Source organism: Natator depressus, chromosome 8 (genome assembly GCF_965152275.1).
Source record: "Natator depressus isolate rNatDep1 chromosome 8, rNatDep2.hap1, whole genome shotgun sequence".
Lineage (NCBI taxonomy): Eukaryota > Metazoa > Chordata > Testudines > Cheloniidae > Natator > Natator depressus.
This window is the reverse complement of record NC_134241.1, coordinates 4,729,555-4,743,133: the sequence shown is the minus strand read 5'-3', so window position 1 is coordinate 4,743,133 and position 13,579 is coordinate 4,729,555. Positions and strand designations below refer to the sequence as shown.

The 13,579-nt window shown below is 41.5% G+C and overlaps 1 protein-coding gene across 2 annotated transcripts in view; it reads left to right on the top strand.

Moving 5' to 3' along the window:
• The window catches only part of GALNT10 (polypeptide N-acetylgalactosaminyltransferase 10), a 124,141-nt gene that overhangs the window by 76,582 nt on the left and 33,980 nt on the right, over positions 1 to 13,579 (top strand). The gene's annotated exons all lie outside the window — the stretch shown is intronic.

The window sequence follows — 13,579 nt, the reverse complement described above, 5'->3', positions numbered from 1 at the left end:
TCTGAGTTACTAGAGAGAGTTCTTTCCCAGGTGTCTGGCTGATGGGTCTCATGCACATGCTCCAAGTCTAACTAATCACCATATAGGGGATCAGGAAGGAATTTTCCCTCAAGGTCAGATTGGCAGAGATCCTGGGGAGTTTTTTTTTGTTTTGTTTTTTTTGCCTTCCTCTGCAGCTGGGGGCATGGGTCACCTGGTGGTTTGAAATAGAGTGAACTGTGGATTCTATGTAACTTTAAAGTCTTTAAATCATGATTTGAAGATTTCAGTACCTCAGCCAGAGGTTATGGGCCTACTTCAGAAGTAAGTAGATGAGGTTCTGTGGCCTGTGATGTTCAGGAGGTCAGACTAGATGAACATACATGATGCTCCCTTCTGACATTAAAGTCCGAGTCTACGAACAGTTTTTGATGTTTTCCAGTGAAAATTTATTTTTGTCAAAACACCTGACCAGCTCTACTTGGAGTTTCTATAGTCCAATTCGTATTTGGCTTCAGGACCACTGCTGCTTATTACAAAAGTGCAATGAATGTGATGCTAATGTGTCTCCCATGGACCACAGTGGATCAACAGGCTGGAGAGCGCAAGCCAGAGCGGCGGGGGGGGGGGGGGGGGTTAAATCACAGGAATAAGCAAAATTTAGTTATCCATCCTACTTCCTGGATTCTCTCTTACCTTCTCCCTTAGCCTCCCACCCATACATGATGCAATTAAAACAAGTATGGCAGTTGACTGGTCAATTTTAATGTCCTTTAAGTTTGGGCGTTCAGTTCCGATATCAGCACAGCTGTTAACAGCCCTAGATTTATACTTTACGATTTAGTAGATTTACTAAATGGAGACCTGTCTTGGCAGATGTCCATGATTTCGTAAGTTTCTCTTGTACTAGTTCTGTCTTTCCATTTTCCAAACATTAATCAGGAACTGCTTTAAAGGAAAAAAATCTCCTTGAAGAACATTGTCAAGTGCTTCTAGAAGCTACAAAATCATGTGTTTGGCCTTGTGATGTTTGCAGTCATATCTCAAATGTTTGACAGTTTTTTTTTCTCACACCAGATTGGTCGTCTTTCCATTTGCCAACTTTTTTCCTCCACTCTGACATATGGAGCACAAGCCAACATGGCTTTGCTTTGTTTACTTATGATTTGTGGATATTAATTATGTTAGCACAGTTAGACTAACAGGGATTATTAGATTTTGCTCTCCCTAATTTCAGGCTCTGGTGCAACTGCAGAGCAAAACCATTGCTGGTGCCCAGTGGCTATCTCATATCTTGTAGGTTTCATTCCTCTTTAACTACACTCCTTGGTCACTTAAAAATTTAAAATAAAGCATTTAGAGTCCAGAGTACATTCTGCACCAGCTCACAACAGCTTTAAGATAGGTTAAAATTTGAAATTAAACTTCATCAGACTTGTCTTACAGTTAGAGGGAAAAAAAAAAAAAAAGTCAGGTCCCCTAGGTGAGGGTCTGAATGAATTTCTTCCTTTCACTAACATTTGCACTGTCTGAGATTTTCCATTTCTGTATTATCCTCTTGTACATTGCACCTTTTTTGTACAAGATCAAAAATTCTTTTGGGTAAGGTGTTAATTTTTAACCAATAGGGATGGTAAGAGCAAACAGTTAAATCTGTAAGGATTGTTTTGCAGCAAACATCTGCATCGTTGAGGTTTTGAATCCCAAAGAGCTCTGACATTTAAGAGCCACATTTTCTTTACGCTTTCCATCTGTTTATTAGTCTGAGAGTGAAGGACTGAATGCTTCAGCCACTTACAGATTTTTTTTTCCAGTCGTGGACTTTATATTTACATGTCTTAAACTTCAATGTGTCCAAGTACAGTACATTGCTGTTACAGTAGTGAGTTAAAATCAACACAGCTTGCAAAGTTCCAGTTTGTAGTGCTTCATACAGCTCTGCCACAGCACCTCATTCCTTACTTGTACCCTGTGCCCCTGGTGTATTCCTGGGCCTGTCTACTGAACATGTGACTTCTGCAACATGGACAGATATGTCGAAGTCTTGCATAATGACAGGTTTCAGAGTAGCAGCCATGTTAGTCTGTATCCGCAAAAAGAAAAGGAGGACTTGTGGCACCTTAGAGACTAACAAATTTATTTGAGCACAAGCTTTCGTGAGCTACAGCTCACTTCATCGGATGCATTCAGTGGAAAATACAGTGGGGAGATTTACAGAGAACATGAAACAATGGGTTTTACCATACACACTGTAACAAGAGTGATCAGGTAAGGTGAGCTAATACCAGCAGGAGAGCAGGGGGGAAAATACCTGTTGTAGCAAGGTGTCAGGGTGGGCCATTTCCAGCAGTTGACAAAACCTGGTGGCTGAACTTTGTGACTTGGTCCTCACCCATAACTGTTTCACATTTGGGGACAATGTATACCTTCAAATCAGCGGCCCTGCTATGGCTACCCGCATGGCCCCACAGGATGCCAACATTTTTATGACTGACTTAGAACAACGCTTCCTCAGCTCTTGTCACCTAATGCCCCTACTCTACTTGCGCTACATTGATGACCCATGGAAAAGAAGCCCTTGAGGAATTCCACCATGATTTCAACAATTTCCATCCTACCATCAACCTCAGCCTGGACCAGTCCACGCAAGAGATCCACTTCCTGGACACTACGGTGCTAATAAGCGATGGTCACATAAACACCACCCTATACCGGAAATCTGCTGACTGCTATGCTTACCTACATGTCTCCAGCTTTCATCCAGACCACACCACACGATCCATTGTCTACAGCCAAGCTCTACGATACAACCGCATTTGCTCCAACCCCTCAGACAAACACCTACAAGATCTCTATCAAGCATTCTTACAACTACAATACCCACCTGCTGAAGTGAAGAAACAAACTGACAGAGCCAGAAGAATACCCAGAAGTCACCTACTACAGGACAGGCCCAACAAAGATAATAACAGAACGCCACTAGCCATCACCTTCAGCCCCCAACTAAAACCTTTCCAGCGCATCATCAAGGATCTACAACCTATCCTGAAGGACGACCCATCACTCTCACAGATCTTGGGAGACGGGCCAGTCCTTGCTTACATATAGCCCCCCAACCTGAAGCAAATACTCACCAGCAACCACACATCACACAACAAAACCACTAACCCAGGAACCTATCCTTGCAACAAAGCCCGTTGCCAACTGTGTCCACCTATCTATTCAGGGGACACCATCATAGGGCCTAATCACATCAGCCACGCTATCAGAGGCTCGTTCACCTGCACATCTACCAATGTGATATATGCCATCATGTGCCAGTAATGCCCCTCTGCCATGTACATTGGGCAAACTGGACAGTCTCTACGTAAAAGAATAAATGGACACAAATCAGACATCAAGAGTTATAACATTCAAAAACCAGTCGGAGAACACTTCAATCTCTCTGGTCACTCGATTACAGACCTAAAAGTGGCAATTCTTCAACAAAAAAACTTCAAAAACAGACTCCAATGAGAGACTGCTGAATTGGAGTTTATTTGCAAACTGGATACAATTAACTTAGGCTTGAATAAAGACTGGGTCATTATTTATAAAGGATGGGTCATTACACAAAGTAAAACTATTTCCCCATGTTTATTCCCCCCCCCCCCCCACTGTTCCTCAGACGTTCTTGTCAACCGCTGGAAATGGCCCACCTTGATTATCACTACAAAGGTTCTCCTACCCCCCACTCTCCTGCTGGTAATAGCTCACCTTAAGTGATCACTCTCTTGTTACAGTGTGTATGGTAACACCCATTGTTTCATTTTCTCTGTGTATAAATCTCTACCCACTGTATTTTCCACTGAATGCATCCGATGAAGTGAGCTGTAGCTCACAAAAGCTTATGCTCAAATAAATTTGTTAGTCTCTAAGGTGCCACGAGTCCTCCTTTTCTTTTTGCTTATTTCGAAGTGTTTCCCACACACTTGATCCTGTCTTGATTTCATTTTAACAAGTGCAGAAATTGGTTGCTGATGCAGAGAAAGGGTGGGTGACCTTTTCAGATCTCGTCTAGCTTGATTATCTTTGCCCTTGTAACCCAATAGAGGAAGGTGTTGAGGCTTTTGACTATCAGCCAGCACTGGGTTTAGTGTACGTGTTGCATCTGTCAGTTCCTGGTCCTCATAAGTGTTGATACGATCGGCATGAAGGCATGTCTTGGTATTTTTGATGCACTAAAATTTAGCTTTGTGTTCAAGGTGTTTAGCTGTTGGAAGGGTTGTATGATTGAATGGGAGCTTGTGTTTCCCCTAATTAGACAACTGGCTGATCAAGAACAGCTATTTGAAACAGCTTGAGGGATTGTAGCACATAAACACTAAGTTGAGGGCTCCAGGTGAAGCAAATGGTGCCTTTCCTGTCCATTGTCAGTGCTGTAGGAATCCTGAACTAAATATTTAATAGCCTGTATGCTGTACTCTGCAACTGAAGCATAAAACCCTGTGCTGTTAGCCTGAAAATGGTATGTTTTTATGGCAATAGAAAACTCTCTGCAATATGTTAAAAACAATCAACAAGGAAATGAGACTGCAAGCCATCTAAAATCACTTCTTTAGAATAAGTGTAGTCCGAGGAAGAGGAGAAACTTTGTGTGCTTTATCTTGATGCATACTTAATAAAAATGGGAAATAAACTCTCAAACTACTAAGAATCTGTTTTGTGAACTTAGTTTTCAGATAAGTTGGTATGTAACAGGGCGGAATGCATGGTGTTACTGCATATTGAGTAAAGAGCAAAGACCTCTGTCAACGATGTACTGAACTTGTGTAAACCCCTCCTCAGCACACAGGTGACTCTAGCAGGCTCCCTCTGAAAGAAAGGAGAAAACATCCTTCTTCCTTTACTAACAGGACTTCTCACTGTGAGACTGAGATGGCAGCAGGGTAAGGTGTTATGCTAAGGGGGAGACATGGTTATGTCATGCAGGTGGGAATATTTTGAACTGCAAGCTTTGTGCCTGTCTAATAGACTTTCCCTGTATAGGTGCATTTATATACTAGGTCAGGGGTCAGCAACCTTCAGCACGCGGCCCATCAGGGTAATCCGCTGTCGGGCTGCGAGACATTTTGTTTACATTGACCGTCTGCAAGCACAGCCCCCCGCAGCTCCCAGTGGCTGCAGTTCGCTGTTCCCAGTTACTGTGGGGCAGGAGAAGGCGCTGGATCATTAACCCATGGCAGCCCCTGCTGAGCCAGGGCCACCTCCTACCTGCAGGCAGGTTCCTTGAGACAATCCAGTGAGTGACGGGAAGTGAGGAGGAGGAGCGAGCGATGGGCGGTGGGGCCGGGGCGGAGGGGGGAGACAGGCAGAGCAGGGGCGAAGCCTGGGGAAGAGGCCGGATGGGAGCGGGGCCTTAGGGGAAGAGGTGGGGTGAGGCCTCGAGCGTCCGGTTACCAGCAATTAGAAAAGTGGCAACCCTAGCCAGCACTCCCAATTTCCTGCCACGAATTAGCAGTGTGTCATCTAGGAATGCAAATCCTGTGGAGGGCTGGGTTTTTCATAAATGCATTTTTTGTAGTGCAATCCCTTTCATGGAGCAACAGTAATTTCCCTTTTCGGGGCCTTTCTGGTTTTCAAACAGATTTGGCATGGAAGGTTAAAAGAAAATGGGGAAAATAGGAAAGGCCATGATTAGCTTAATGGTGTAGCTGCTACTATTGAAAGTGTTGGGTGGTTATTAAATCAATTTATTATCCTCCCACCAAGCGAACAGAGGATGGAAAACATTGAAATAAAATTAAAACTAGGGTAAGTACTGCCTGTTTGGATAAAAGCACATTTTCCTGTTTAAAAGGATTACTTGTCTTTCCCAAAACAGGGTAGAGGAGTTAATTTCAATGATGAAGTGCTTTCCATCGCAGGGAGCCCTGACTCGCAGAGGTGATTGATTCAGGAAGGAATGTAATTCATTCTTAAAATATTATATAGCATGTTAGGACTAAATATCTAAGTAAAAGATGAATGAAGTCATTTGTAATCTTAAACAAGAGTGTGTGGGGGAGGGAAGGAATGATGGGGGTGGGTGTAATTTGAAAACAAATATAAGGCAAACAGTTACCTTAGGGGTTTGGGCACTTGGAAGGTGGCCACGGTAACCTCTGGAAAAAATACAGCTGAACTTGCTTTCTGTACCAGTTGCTTAAAAGGGAATTATATCTCTGGTAAACTGTAGTGGAAGTTTTAACCACAAATTGGGAACCTTTTCTGTTCTGTTACCTCAGTTGTGTCCTTGATGCTCTTCAGCTGTATGGGGAAGCAGTTTTCTGAATTTTCAAATTGTAAGGGATGGCTCTCTCTCCTTACAGTGCTTATAACCCCACTGCTCCCCCGTATCCTTATCCAAATTGCATCTAAAATTCCATCTCACCAGGAGGCAGGAGACTGGCTGCTGTTCACTGTAAGAGTGATGCGACTTTATATTGCCAAAATTCTATTGTCAAAGAAATATTTTGGGATTTAGTTATTAGCTTGGATATTCATGGTGGGTTTCAATTGGTTTAAGAGGGTGGACCATTCTCTGTGCATGTGTGTGCAAGCACAGACTACAATCATGCAATCCATGCTTTATATTGTGTGAACCTTGGAGGTCAAATTCGATGGGAACTAAAATTGATTTTTAAACTAAGACCTCTTATTTTTCAGTGTCAAAAGGAAAAATGACTTCTCCCCCTTATTCCCATTCCCACACAAGATTTCAGACCAGATCTGACTCGAGATCAAGGTTCTTGTAAAGTCAGTCCCATGTTTCCTGTCAAATGGAGCAGATGTGCAGTGCAAAGGAATGTCAGTGTTGCACATGTGCTTCATCTTTGTCCCAACCAAAATGCCTCCAGAAGGCCCTGTCTTGATCCTTTCAGCTTTGTGTCTCCCCCTCTGAGAGGATGTTTTCCTGACCAGACTTCAAGTGTCTATGGCACCTTCTAAGTGCGCTGCTTGTTGAGTTTTTTTTAAAATTAATAGGTTGAGCACAAATGAATAAATTCATCAACTTTCAATGGTGCAAGCCATTAGTGATTTCACTTTAATGGCCAACAGCTTGAGCAATGGCGAATTATTCAGAGCACCTAACTCTCCTCCTTCAAAGGACAAAAACAGCAAGTTGTGGTGATTCCTTATCTATGGCAGTCTTAGAATTCCAAATATTCAGCAATCACTGCAGTTGTAGCAAAAGCTTATCTGGCCTTGCCTCCCCCTTCTCCACTGGGAGTCTTGTTAACTGTCCTCTGAGATTTCGTTCGGTTTTAAGTCTCCTCTGAAAGAGCCTGCTGTCTTCCCAGTCAGTGCTGGCTGTAGAGAACTGCCTACTGAGTCACCAGCTCCACTTTCTAAAGTGCCTACCTCTTCCTTGAAATATCCTAAGCACTTGCTAGGCCTGACACTAGTTTAAGAGGACTTAAAATAATTGCAGCCTCAGGTGGTGTGACTTCAGGTCACCCTAAAAATAGGGTGTGCATGTTCTGTTTGGTGGGAGGAGGCATGTGTAAACATACCTCAGGCAGGCAGCTGGCTAAATTTACTGTCGCTGCTAAGTATGTGTTCATGCTATTTATTATTATTATTGGTCTCCAGCAATCAGTGTGTAGTGGGATGAGGTATAAAGAACGGGCTAGGCATTTTCTACTACTATGAGCTGTGTTATTACAGTGGTTTGCTCCTGTCTGTAAAGTTGATTTAACCTGATCTGCATGAGTTAGTGAATAAAGTCCTTTTGTAGCCCCAAAGCAGTCCTTGTGTGGATTGAATATCTTTCCTGACTTAAATTGTATCTGGCAGAATTGTATTTAAACCCACAACATAAGGCTAAGGATTGTTGGCTCTCTTCCAGCTGCTTTTATAGGAAACAACTTGTTCTGAAAACCCAGTCACACTACAATAAGCTGTAAAATCAGTTGGTGGATTTACACAGGTGTCAATGAGGGCATAACTTGGCCTGGGTGGTGTTGATGCATGAGATGGAAAGAATCCAGATCAATGGTCAAAGTGTAGAGAGAGTTTGAGCAATTACTGGTTTAAAAAAATGTGTTTTTACTGGCAGACTGAGCACATTTTATATCTGTTATAAAATTGAGATCCAATGAATCTGAAACCTATAATGCCATTTGTAAGTGTCACTTTTTAGGACAGAAATAATTCAAATTGCCATGGATTCTAGTATGCTTTGCTTTTTTAAAAAAAGCAATAAAAACAGTAATCCCAAAACTTAACTACTTTTCTCTGCACTCCATGTATGTTAAGTTCATGTAATCTTTTCTGAAGAGTGGTGGCATTTCTGAGCAATGAAATTCTCCCTTCTCCTTATAGCTATGGGCCACTTGACTGAGGAAGGAAATAGTAGCCTACATGTAAACTCAGCAATCTTTTTATTCTGGAAAGACTTTTCAGTATTGCAAGCAGTCAGCAACTTCATGTTACTTGGAAGCAGTTCTTATGCTTAGATACTTTGTACACAGGGAAGAGAAGGGATGAGTCCACAAAAATTTGAGCCAGGAGAAGACCTCTTTTAATCAGACAGCATTTTATTTGTGATAGTTTAAAGCAATGATTTTATCAGAGCTTCTCCTCCTCCTCCTTAGTATAGATCTTTATTTACAACTCAAAATAAAGAAAGCAAAAGATTTTAAGTAGTTCTGACTAGTAATGTTAATAATTGTGTATCAAATTTATTAGTCTGTCAGCAAGCTACCAATTTAGTTTTTAATCTATATACAATCTTATCATTTATACAGCTAAATTACATTGCACATAACGTGCTGTCACTGGAATTCATCCAGTTTACCATTCATTAAATTGCCCTTGTAATAAAAATCACTCCATGTCAAGGTGCCATAAGAAGTTGGGTTTTTTAAAGCCCCGTATTTGTAGCAACTTGTGTGGTTATCTAACTTGTTTGAGGTTTTCTTTTAAAAACAAATATAAAGTATTGTCATCATTTTGGTAGAAGATGGATGTCTCATTCTAAATTTTGGTGTCTGAGCATCATGTGGTCCAACAATCAGAGCAAAGGAGAGCATGCCCAGGCTGTCTTTCCTTTTTCCCTTCTCTATTTTTGCCCTCTTTGCCTTTAGAAAAACACAATTTTTATTGCAGGGTGGCTCATGAGTGTTGTCATTAACCCGACAACACTTTTTTGGTAGGGGAAACCATATCCATAGGCATAGTAGAACCTTGCTAGTTTGCACGTCAATAAACCACAGTCCTACACTTGCAATAAAATGTTATGCTGATGTGTGACATTTCCTGTGGCTGCTGGAGATGGGGCAGCTGTGACACATCACTTTGCCTTGGGAAAGGGGAGCGTACTGCATCTTCGACCTCAACAATACTGCATGTGCTATTGTGCAGCACTGTCTTTCAGTGCCTCTGTCATCCATTAATGCGGTTTAGGGAGGTTCGTAGCATCACAGCTCAGGGCAACTGCACCTGTATTCCCTCTCTGTGGTCCACCAAGGGCACCCGCTCTGACTTCCAGCTCCCCAGTTGCCATCTCTCTTGGGAAGGTGTCTCACTTCCACTTGTCTGGGGTATTTCCAAGCTGTACAGTTCGCTGCCTATACTGTGAATTCTCCAGCAAGTCAGATTGGCTAAGCAGGCCTGTTTCTCTTTTTCCTCTGCGGCTATAAACAGCATAATTGCCCACAGTTACACTTATTCTTAAGGTGAAAGCATTACAAAGAAAACATTAAAAACAATAAAAGAACCTATACACAAGCTAAAAAGCTTACTAGAGATCACCCCAACTCCAGCAAGAGTTCTGGCAGGTGATCAGTCCTTCCAATCCCACCAAGGGGGTTTTTCTGAGATCAGAAGTTCGTAACAGCTGTTAGCACAGAACAAGCATCCCCATGAATCTGTGAGTTGCTCCTTTATACAGTTTGGATCACTGATCTTGTCCTCAAGTAACAGGTGATCAGCAGACAAAGGTCCCCGCCTCAGAGGAGCTGAGTTCTTGCATAAATGGACAGGGTGTTTGCATACACCTCCCCCTAGAAATTTCTTGGGAAACTTAACTTCAAACGCTCATTCTTGTCTGTTTACATGGTTTAAGAGTCCTTTGAAGCTCATAATGCCTCTCTTTCCTTCCCCCCTCCTGAGACATTACATATAATCCTTCAATAATACATAAACGTTTTGCATTTTTAATACAATAAACTCCTAAGACACTTAAACTTCATTTAATATGGTTTGTCCAGGAAATTACCATTTCTGTCACATCTAGTTTACAGTGCTTTGCCTGAGAAAAGGCAGGTCAGGTTCTGGTACCAACAGCTAAGCAGTTATGACCAACTTCACAGTAATGAGTAGCTTTAAAGATGTATAACAGATGGAGAGAACCTTCCCGAGTTGTAGGTTTCCGAGGGACTATTACAACCAGTGAAGAAAAGCACCTTCGTAATGATCTGATAGCTCGAAGCTACTGTTCTTTTTGTTTTGTTTTTTCAATTTATTATTCAATGGTTGGGAATGAGACACTATTATCCTCCCAACATGAGACTGAGAATATAAAACACAACTGGAAGGTGTTTCGAACATTGTCTCCTGCAAGCCAGCCTTTCTTATGAATGCAGCCAAACAGCAGGACACTGGGTGTTCTTCAAAGCCCACTTATGTCTGTCTGTCTCATTCAGATAATGCTACCATAATGTCACCTATTGGATTGCATCCTCTTTGCATTTAGAAAAAAAAGATTAATTTCACTGCTTAAATTATTTGACAAAGAAGGAGTAAAGAGCTAGAGGCTCTTCACCCTCCATTTAGTTTTCAGGGTAAAGAACTTGACCCTTTGATGTTACAGTGAGGGTGTGGTATGGGAATTTAGATGGATTAGAACAGCTGGTGTCATCTGGAAATTTGGCTACTCATATGTCCTTTCTCTCTCTTATCCTAGTAGAGTAACTTCACATCAACTGTTCTTAATTCTTAACAGATAATTAGCAGCAGCTAATAAATGAACAATCTCTCTTTGACATCATGGTTACTATAGAAACAACAGTCACATTTCATATGGAGAAATGTGCCAATGCTATGTTCTTAAATTGTTCCGTGGTTGCTATAATTCCTAGTTCAGCTCCGCCAAAGTCAGTGCTAGACTGACTGCCTTTAAGGGATCCATCTGTCAGCATTGTAGGTGACATGGTGTGGAAATGCTGGAAGCTGGTCTCCACTAGTGCGTCAGCAAGTGCCACAACTGGTGAAGCTGCATTGATTTGTAGAACTGTAAGACACGAAGAAAATGCTGGTGCGTACAAGGCATTGGAATGCAAGTGGGAAATAAACAGCAGGCACAAATTCTTTAAGTATCAAAGATGTTTATTGTATTCACCTGTGCCTCAGCATAAACAATGAGATGCTGTATAATTACCTCTGAACATTTAAGATTCTATGAAATTTCAGCAGTTTTTCAAGACCTGCTAATGTTTTGTGGAGGAAACTGATTTAGATGCAGTAATTACCATAGGGTCTGATTATGAAAACACTGCAGTCCTGTGAAGTCAATATTGGGAGGATTAGATGCATAGCTCCTGCTTTTCTCTTCCTTTCTTTTATTACTGTGTAACTCAGTATCAGATGTTTTGATGATAATTACCTTACTCTGATTTTAGATTACTGGAACCAAGGTACAATTTATACCTTGAACTTGGCTTTGGGTAACTCTTTTGGACAGAGTGGGGAATTTTTTCTTTCCAATTATGGCACAGAATGATACAGCTGCACTAAATGAGTGATGGTTGTGGTTTTTTACTATTTTTTTAATTACCAGTCACTGCCTACACAATGCTGCATGGGGAATGAGTGTTAATATCTTGTCTGGTCTCCCAGAGAGTAGCTTTTTTGAAAGATTTATCCATTCAATTAGAGAAAATTGATTCCTGGTTGCTGCAGAGGATCTGTTCAAAAGTGACTTGAAAAGGGTGAGGGAAAGGTATTAATTTTAGCTAGATAGCAATAATTAGTAAAGGTTTACTAAGCAGACCAACCTGTTTTTAATTTTTTAAATTATTTTAATTGCTCCAGCTATACAGATATCAGACACACACCAAAATGAGTTTGGTCTTAGTAAAGCTGTTGGAGATTTAAAATTGGACTCTGAAGAAAGAAAAATGTCAAGTTTGCACAAGGAATACTCTAAAAATATTTAAAGGGAATTCAAGAGCAGATTTTGGCTAGTTGAGAGTGACTGCAGCTGCTGGCAGCATCAAAGGTGAGATGCAAAGTATACTGTAACTCCCAAGATTATCTCCACCTTTGACCCCCTGACCCCCGTACCCCCAAAATAAAATCCAAGATACACAAAGGGAATAAATTTGCTTCTGGGCACCAAATGGTAAACAGAATAACTAGATTAAGATTGGGGTGGATCGGGGGCGGGGGAGGGATCCTTGGCTAGCTGAGCTGATTCATCTGTGTAGGAACTTGTTGTGACATTCCCCAGGATACAAACTGGACTGTTAAACAACTGTGTCCCCTCGACTCTCCAGTTGGGGTGCCTTCTATACTGCTTCGCTGTGAGAACCACCACTCCTGCTCCGTTTACATACACTCTCTAGCATGCAAACTCATTCCCAGTTGAATTATATGAATGATTTCAGCCAGCCACTCCTGAATTATATTGCAGAATGACACCAACAAATTCCTTGTCCCAGACTTGTCCCTAAAAATGTGCCCAGCTCTTTCCTTCAAGCTACAAGCTCACAGAAAGTCCATCATTTCATTAATAGAAATGATATGCACACACCCTGTTATCGCAAATGGAGGTTCCAGACACTTCAGGCAAAATGTACACTGGTTTAGATGAGACAATAAACAAGTTTATTAACTACAGATAGATTTTTAAGTGATTACACCAAATGAGGCATAAAAGTCAGAATTGGTTACAAAGAAATAAAAGGTAAAATGCAAACTAATACTTAACTTAACAAGCTGAACTTAAAGCAAAAAGGTTTTTCTCGTCACACGATCACAGCAATCTGGCTGGGTTCTTCAGCCAGGATCCCTCCCCCAGCTCAGTGATGCTCCTTTTGTCTTTCAAACATTGTTAATGCCGTGAGTAGAGGTGAGGGGGGAGAGGTGATTTTGTGTCTTCTGTTCTCCCTTCTTATAGTATTTCTCTTTGAGAATCCTCTCCAGCTGGTGTTCAGGCGACCGCAAGTTTGTTTGCCAACATGTAAATTTCTCTCTCACACCCCTCTTTCCTGCCAAAGAATGGCCACTTAACCCGGTAATAGTCCACTTGATTATATTGACACCTGGCTCAGGTACTGGCTAACCTTTTGTTTCTGAAGAACTGATTTGGGCTGCTTTTCTAAGCTTGGAGCATGTCTCAGCAATGTCATACAACAGAATCTTATAACTTTGCGTACAATGTTGCTACATGCATTTTACCAGGATGATGATGATCAGTAGATTGAGTTTTCAAATGATATATCACAAGGCACATTTTGTACAAAATGAATCCTAGCTTTGTGAAAGTCATGAACATAGGGGTAGTGTGTCACAACTGTGTGGCCCCATCGCTGTAGCATCTGAATTGCAAACAGGTATTCAGTAATGATCTCTA